At 38.1% G+C, this 9,138-nt stretch overlaps 1 non-coding gene across 1 annotated transcript; it reads right to left on the bottom strand.

Moving 5' to 3' along the window:
* Positions 1-2,099: 2,099 nt before the first annotated feature.
* Positions 2,100-2,207, bottom strand: LOC148568152 (small nucleolar RNA R71). The gene has a single exon (XR_015881712.1). It is a non-coding gene; the product is annotated as a small nucleolar RNA R71 (small nucleolar RNA).
* Between the last annotated feature and the right edge of the window lie 6,931 nt (positions 2,208-9,138).

Genomic DNA, 9,138 nt, shown 5'->3' with positions numbered 1-9,138 from the left:
CTAAAGCTGGCTGGCTATTAAGCCATGTCTAACCCTTGGATTGGAGCTTTAGGCTAACATTGAAAGATTCCTGGAATTCTTATTAAAAATTTTTGAATTTCTTATTTCCTTTTTCCTATATGTTTTTCAAAAAAATAAAAATATACAAAAATCCAAAAAAAAATTAATAAAATCATAAAAACCAAAAATATTTTGTATTTCTTGTTTGAGTCTAGAGTCAATTTTTAAGTTAGGTGTCAATTGCATTTTTTTTCTAAAAATTTATGCATTTTTCGAAAATTCATGCATTCATAGTGTTCTTCATGATCTTCAAGTTGTTCTTGGCCAGTCTTCTTGTTTGGTCTTCATATTTTCTTGTTTTGTGTCTTTTCTTGTTTTTCATATGCATTTTCAATTTGTTAGTGTCTGAAGTTTGCAAATTTCTAAGTTTGGTGTCTTGCATGTTTTCTTTCCATCAAAAATGTTTCAAAAATATGTTCTTGATGTTCATCATGATCTTTAAAGTGTTCTTGGTGTTCATCTTGACATTCATAGCATTCTTGCATGCATCATGAGTTTTGATTCATAATTTTCATGTTGTGAGTCATTTTTTGTGTTTTTTTCTCTCACAATTAAAAATTCAAAAATAAAAAAAAATATATCTTCCCCTTTTTCTCTCATAAATTTTCGAAAATTTGAGTTGACTTTTTCAAAAAATTTTAAAATCTAGTTGTTTCTTATGAGTCAAATCAAATTTTCAATTTAAAAATCTTATCTTTTTCAAAATATTTTTCAAAAATCAAATCTTCTTCATTTTTCTTATTTATTTTCGAAAATTTTAAAAATATTTTTCAAAAATCTTTTTTCTTAATTTTATCTCATAATTTTCGAAAATATTATCAACAATTAATGTTTTGATTCAAAAATTTCAAGTTTGTTACTTTCTTGTTAAGAAAGATTCAAACTTTAAGTTCTAGAATCATATCTTGTGATTACTTGTGAGTCAAGTCATTAATTTTGATTTTAAAATTCAAATCTTTTTCAAAACTAATTTTAATCATATCTTTCTATCATATCTTTTTAAATCATATCTTTTTCAAAAAATTTGATTTTAAAATATCTTTTGTAACTTCTTATCTTCTTATCTTTTCAAAATTGATTTTCAAAATTTGTTTCAACTAACTAATTAACTTTTTGTTTGTTTCTTATCTCTTTCAAAATTACCTAACTAACTATCCCTCTCTAATTTTCGAAAATACCTCCCTCTTTTTCAAAAATTCTTTTTAATTAATTAATTGTTTCAATTTTTAATTTTAATTTTAATTTTATCTTAATTTTCGAAAATCATTAACTCTTTTTCAAAATTTATTTTTCGAAATTCCCTCTTTCCCATCTCCTTCTATTTATTTATTCATTTACTAACACTTTTCTTCATCTCAAATCACTGCTCCTATCCTCACCCTTGTGTTTGGATTATCCATTCTTCTTCACTCTTATTCCCTTTCTTCTTCTACTAACAACAAGGGAACCTCTATACTGTGGTAAAAAGGATCCCTATTATTATTTTCTGTTCCCTTCTTTTTCATATGAGCAGGAGCAAGGACAAGAACATTCTTGTTGAAGCAAACCCTGAACCTGAAAGGACTCTGAAGAGGAAACTGAGAGAAGCTAAAATACAACAATCCAGAGACAACCTTACAAGAATTTTTGAACAGAAAGAGGAGATGGCAGCCGAAAATAATAATAATGCAAGGAAGATGCTTGGTGACTTTACTGCACCAAATTCCAATCTACATGGAAGAAGCATCTCCATCCCTATAATTGGAGCAAACAATTTTGAGCTTAAACCTCAATTAGTTTCTCTGATGCAACAAAACTGCAAGTTTCATGGACTTCCATCTGAAGATCCTTTTCAGTTCTTAACTGAATTCTTGCAGATATGTGATACTGTTAAGATTAATGGAGTAGATCCTGAAGTCTACAGGCTCATGCTTTTCCCTTTTGCTGTGAGAGACAGAGCTAGAATATGGTTGGATTCTCAACCTAAAGATAGCCTGAACTCTTGGGATAAGCTGGTCACGGCTTTCTTAGCCAAGTTCTTCCCTCCTCAAAAGCTTAGTAAGCTTAGAGTGGATGTTCAAACCTTCAGACAGAAGGAAGGTGAATCCCTCTATGAAGCTTGGGAGAGATACAAGCAACTGACCAAAAAGTGTCCTTCTGACATGCTTTCAGAATGGACCATCCTGGATATATTCTATGATGGTCTGTCTGAATTAGCTAAGATGTCATTGGATACTTCTGCAGGTGGATCCATTCACCTAAAGAAAACGCATGTAGAAGCTCAAGAACTTATTGACATGGTTGCTAATAACCAATTTATGTACACTTTTGAGAGGAATCCTGTGAGTAATGGGACGCCTATGAAGAAGAGAGTTCTTGAAATTGACACTCTGAATGCTATATTGGCTCAGAACAAAATATTGACTCAGCAAGTCAATATGATTTCTCAGAGTCTGAATGGAATGCAAGCTGCATCCAACAGTACTCAAGAGGCATCTTCTGAGGAAGAAGCTTATGATCCTGAGAACCCTGCAATAGCAGAGGTGAATTACATGGGTGAACCCTATGGAAACACCTATAATCCCTCATGGAGAAATCACCCAAATCTCTCATGGAAGGATCAACAAAAGCCTCAACAAGGCTTTAATAATGGTGGAAGAAACAGGTTTAACAATAGTAAACCTTTTCCATCATCTTCTCAGCAACAGACAGAGAACTCTGAACAAAATACCTCTAATTTAGCAAACTTAGTCTCTGATCTATCTAAGGCAACTCTAAGTTTCATGAGTGAAACAAGGTCCTCCATAAGAAATTTGGAGGCACAAGTGGGCCAGCTAAGTAAGAAAATCACTGAAACCCCTCCTAGTACTCTCACAAGCAATACAGAAGAGAATCCAAAGAGAGAGTGCAAGGCCATTGATATATCAATCATGGTCGAACCCACAAGGGAGGAAGAGGACATGAATCCCAGTGAGGAAGACCTCCTGGGACATCCAGTGATCAACAAGGAGTTTCCCCTTGAGGAACCAAAGGAATCTGAGGCTCATCTAGAGACCATAGAGATTCCATTGAACCTCTTTATGCCCTTCATGAGCTCTGATGAGTATTCTTCTTCTGAAGAGAATGAGGATGTTACTGAAGAGCAAGTTGCCAAGTACCTTGGTGCAATTATGAAGTTGAATGCAAAATTATTTGGTAATGAGACTTGGGAAGATGAACCTCCCTTGCTCATCAATGAACTGAGTGATCTGGATCAACTGACATTACCTCAGAAGAAACAGGATCCTGGAAAGTTCCTAATACCTTGTACCATAGGCACCATGACCTTTGAGAAGGCTCTGTGTGACCTTGGGTCAGGGGTAAACCTCATGCCACTCTCTGTAATGGAGAAACTGGGAATCTTTGAGGTACAGGCTACCAAATTCTCATTAGAGATGGAAGACAAATCCATGAAACAGGCTTATGGACAAGTAGAGGACGTGTTAGTAAAGGTTGAAGGCCTTTACATCCCTGCTGATTTCATAATCCTAGATACTGGGAAGGATGAGGATGAATGCATCATCCTTGGAAGACCTTTCGTAGTCACAGCAGGAGCTGTGATAGATGTTAACAGAGGTGAATTAGTCCTTCAATTGAATGGGGACTCCCTTGTGTTTAAAGCATAAGGTTATCATCCTGTAAACATGGAAAAGAGGCACGATAAGCTTCTCTCAGTACAGTGTCAAATAAAGCCCCCACAATCAAACTTTAAGTTTGGTGTTGGGAGGCCTCAGCCAAACTCTAAGTTTGGTGTTGAATCCCCACATCCAAACTCTAAGTTTGGTGTTGGGAGTCTACAACATTGACCTGATCACCTGTGTGGCTCCATGAGAGCCCACTGTCAAGCTATTGACATTAAAGAAGCGCTTATTGGGAGGCAACCTAATTTTTATTTATCTAATTTTATTTTTATTTTTATTGTTCTTTCATGTTTTATTAGGTTCATGATCATGTGGAGTCACAAAATAAATCCAAAAATTAAAAACAGAATAAAAAAACAACAGAAGAAAAATCACACCTTGGAGGAAGGACTTACTGGCGTTTAAACGCCAGTAAGGAGCATCTGGCTGGTGTTCAACGCCAGAACAGAGCATGGAGCTGGTGCTGAACGCCAGAAACAAGCATGAAGCTGGCGTTCAACGCCAGAAATATGCTGCATATGGGCGTTGAACGCCCAGAACAAGCATCACTTCGGCGTCTAAACACCAGAAATGCATGCAATGGCATTTTACATGCCTAATTAGTGTAGGGATGTAAATCCTTGACACCTCAGGATCTGTGGATCCCACAGGATCCCCACATACCTCCACTCACCTTCCCTCCTCATAATCCTATATCACCCTTTCCCAAGAACCCTTCACCAATCACCTCAATCTCTCTTCCCCATCACCTCTTCACCACTCACATCCATACACCCCACCTACCTTCAAAATTCAAAATCTCTTTCCCACCCAAGCCCACCCATATAGCCGAATACACACATCCCTCCATCTCCTCCATATCTTCTTCTTTTTCTACTATTCTTTCTTCTTTTGCTCGAGGGCGAGCAATATTCTAAGTTTGGTGTGGTAAAAGCATAAGCTTTTTGTTTTTCCATTACCATTGATGGCACCTATGACTGGAGAATCCTCTAGAAAAGGGAAAGGGAAGACAAAAGCTTCCACCTCTGAGTCATGGGAGATGGAAATATTCATCTCCAAAGCCCATCAAGACCACTTCTATGATGTTGTGGCCAAGAAAAAGGTGATCCCCGAGGTCCCTTTCAAACTCAAGAAAAATGAGTATCCGGAGATCCGACATGAGATCCAAAGAAGAGGTTGGGAAGTTCTAACAAACCCCATCCAACAAGTTGGAATTCTAATGGTTCAAGAGTTCTATGCTAATGCATGGATCACTAGAAACCATGATCAAAGTAAGAACTCGAAAGAATTATCTCACCATGGTTCGGGGGAAATACTTAGATTTTAGTCCAGAAAATGTGAGGTTGGCATTCAACTTGCCAATGATGGAAGAAAATGCACGCCCCTACACAAGGAGAGTCTACTTTGATCAAAGGTTGGACCAAGTCCTCATGGACATATGTGTAGAAGGAGCTCAATGGAAGATTGACTCAAAAGGCAAACCGGTTCAACTGAGAAGACTGGACCTTCAGCCTGTAGCTAGAGGATGGTTGGAGTTCATTCAACGCTCAATCATTCCCACTAGCAACCGGTCTGAAGTTACTATAGACCGGGCCATCATGATCCATAGCATCATGATTGGAGAAGAGGTAGAAGTTCATGAGATTATACCTCAAGAACTCTACAAGGTGGCTGACAAGTCCTCCACTATGGCAAGGTTAGCTTTTCCTCACCTCATTTGCCATCTATGCAACTCGGCTGGGATTGACATAGAGGGAGATATCCTCATTGATGAGGACAAGTCCATCACTAAGAAAAAGATGGAGCAAACAAAAGAGCCTATTCATGGATCTCAAGAGACGCATGAAGAAGCTCATCACCAAGAAATCCCTGAGATGCCTCAAGGGATGCACTTTCCTCCACAGAACTTTTGGGAGCAAATCAACACCTCCCTAGGAGAACTGAGTTCCAACATGGGACAACTAAGGGTGGAACATCAAGAGCACTCAATCATCCTCCATGAAATTAGAGAAGATCAAAGAGCTATGAGGGAGGAGCAACAAAGACAAGGAAGAGACATAGAAGAGCTCAAGGACATCATTGGTTCCTCAAGAAGAAAACGCCACCATCACTAAGGTGGACTCATTCCTTGTTCTCAAATTTTCTATTTTTGTTTTCTTTATGTTAAGTGCTTATCTATGTAAGTGTCTTACTACATGATCATTAGTATTTAGTAACCTTGTCTTAAAGTTATGAATGTCCTATGAATCCATCACCTCTCTTAAATGAAAAATGTTTTTAATTCAAAAGAACAAGAAGTACATGGTTTCGAATTCATCCTTGAAACTAGTTTAATTATTTTGATGTGGTGACAATACTTTTTGTTTTCTGAATGAATGCTTGAACAGTGCATATGTCTTTTTGAAGTTGGTGTTTTAGAATGTTAAATATATTGGCTCTTGAAAGAATGATGACAAGGAGACATGTTATTTGATAATCTGAAAAATCATCAAAATGATTCTTGAAGCAAGAAAAAGCAGTGAATACAAAAGCTTGCAGAAAAAAAAGAGAGAAAATAGCGAAAAAAAAAGAGAAAAAGAAAAAGCAAGCAGAAAAAGCCAAAAGCTCTTAAAACCAAAAGGCAAGAGCAAAAAGCCAACAACCCTTAAAACCAAAAGGCAAGGGTAAATAAAAAGGATCCCAAGGCTTTGAGCATCAGTGGATAGGAGGGCCTAAAGGAATAAAATCCTAGCCTAAGCGGCTAAACCAAGCTGTCCCTAACCATGTGCTTGTGGCGTGAAGGTGTCAAGTGAAAACTTGAGACTAAGTGGTTAAAGTCAAGGTCCAAAGCAAAAAGAAGAGTGTGCTTAAGAACCCTGGACACCTCTAATTGGGGACTTTAGCAAAGTTGAGTCACAATCTGAGAAGGTTCACCCAATTATGTGTCTGTGGCATTTATGTATCCGGTGGTAATACTGGAAAACAAAGTGCTTAGGGCCACGACCAAGACTCATAAAGTAGCTGTGTTCAAGAATCAACATACTGAACTAGGAGAATCAATAACACTATCTGAACTCTGAGTTCCTATAGATGCCAATCATTCTGAACTTCAGTGGATAAGGTGAGATGCCAAAACTATTCAAAAGGCAAAAAGCTACAAGTCCCGCTCATCTGATTGGAGTTATGTTTCATTGATATTTTGGAATTTATAGTATATTCTCTTCTTTTTATCCTATTTGATTTTCAGTTGCTTGCGGACAAGCAACAATTTAAGTTTGGTGTTGTGATGAGCGGATAATTTATACGCTTTTTGGCATTATTTTTAGTATGTTCTTAGTAGGATCTAGTTACTTTTAGGGATATTTTTATTAGTTTTTATGTTAAATTCACATTTCTAGACTTTACTATGAGTTTGTGTATTTTTCTGTGATTTCAGGTATTTTCTGGCTGAAATTGAACTTGAGCAAAAATCAGATTCAGAGGTTGAAGAAGGACTGCTGATGCTGTTGGATTCTGACCTCCCTTCACTCAAAGTGGATTTTCTGGAGCTACAAAACTCCAAATGACGCGCTCTCAATGGTATTGGAAAGTAGACATCCAGGGCTTTCCAACAATATATAATAGTCCATACTTTTTCCGAGTTTAAACGACGCAAAAGGGCATTGAACGCCAGTTCTACGCTGCAGTCTGGAGTTAAACGCCAGAAACACGTCACGAACCAGAGTTGAACGCCAAAAACACGTTACAACTTGGCGTTCAACTCCAAAAGAAGCCTCTGCACGTGTAAACTTCAAGCTCAGCCCAAGCACACACCAAGTGGGCCCCGGAAGTGGATTTATGCATCAATTACTTACTTCTGTAAACCCTAGTAGCTAGTTTAGTATAAATAGGACTTTTTACTATTGTATTTACATCTTTGGATTATCTTTTGATCCTTTGATCAGGTCTTGGTTAATCCGGTTCCCTTCTGGGGCCGAGACCAATGAACTCCATTATCACTTATGTATTTTCAACGGTATAGTTTCTGCACTCCATAGATTAAGGTGTGGAGCTCTGCTGTTCCTCATGATTTAATGCAAAGTACTACTGTTTTCTATTCAATTCAACTTATTCCGCTTCTAAGATATCCATTCGCACCCAAGAACATGATGAATGTGATTATTATGTGACGCTTATCATCATTCTCACTTATGAACGCGTGCCTGACAAACACTTCCGTTCTACATGCAAACAAGCTAGAATGAGTATCTCTTAGATATCTAATACAGAGGACCGAGTCCGAGATATTAGAATCTTCGTGGTATAAGTTAGAACCCATGGATGGCCATTCCTGAGATCCGGAAAGTCTAAACCTTGTCTGTGGTATTCCGAGTAGGATTTGGGAAGGGATGGCTATGACGAACTTCAAACTCGCGAGTGCTGGGCTTAGTGACAGACGCAAAAGGAGGGTGAATCCTATTCCAGTATGATCAAGAACCTCCAGATGATTAGCCGTGCCGTGACAGAGCATTTGGACCCTTTTCACAGAGAGGATGGGATGTATCCATTGACAACAGTGATGCCTTACAGAAAGCTTGCCATGAAAAGGAGTAGGACTGGTTGGATGAAGACAGCAGGAAAGCAGAGGTTCAGAGGAACGAAAGCATCTCTATACGCTTATCTGAAATTCTCACCAATAAATTACATAAGTATTTCTATCTTTATTTTCTGTTTATTTATTATTATTATTTGAAAACTCCATAACCATTTGATATCTGCCTGACTGAGATTTACAAGATGACCATAGCTTGCTTCATACCAACAATCTCCGTGGGATCGACCCTTACTCACATAAGGTTTTATTACTTGGACGACCCAGTGCACTTGCTGGTTAGTTGTATCGAAGTTGTGACAAATTATGAATTAAGATTAGAGCACCAAGTTTTTGGAGCCATTACCAGGGATCACAATTTCGTGCACCAAGCAGCTTGCAAAGCATGCTGTTTTGATTTTGTTGTTCCTCCTTAAGTTTATCCATAGCTTCTTGCAGCTTGGTGACAGATGCTTCTAGGCGGGTCCAGTAGTCAATCTGAGGGATTTCTGGGAGGAACTCCTGCGCCCTCCTTTTGATGGAGTTATCTTGCACTTGTTGTCCTTCCATTGACTTCTTGGTGATTGGGTGCTCGATTGGGATGAACTCATCTACTCCCATCTTCACCCCAGCATCTTTACATAGCAGATAGATTAAGCTTGGTTAAGCCAATTTGGCTTCAGTGGAGTTCTTATTCGCAATTGTGTAAATCTCACAAGAAATCAAATGATGAATCTCTACTTCGTTTCCCAGCATAATGCAATGAATCATCACTACTCTTTTGACAGTGACATCAGAGCGGTTGCTAGTGGGCAGTATGAAATGCCCAATGAAGTCCAGCCAGCCCCTAGCAACTGGCTTAAGATTTCC

Source organism: Arachis ipaensis, chromosome B4 (genome assembly GCF_059453495.1).
Source record: "Arachis ipaensis isolate K30076 ecotype BB chromosome B4, ASM5945349v1, whole genome shotgun sequence".
In the NCBI taxonomy this organism is placed as follows: Eukaryota; Viridiplantae; Streptophyta; class Magnoliopsida; order Fabales; family Fabaceae; genus Arachis; species Arachis ipaensis.
This window is presented reverse-complemented; position numbering and strand designations above follow the sequence as displayed.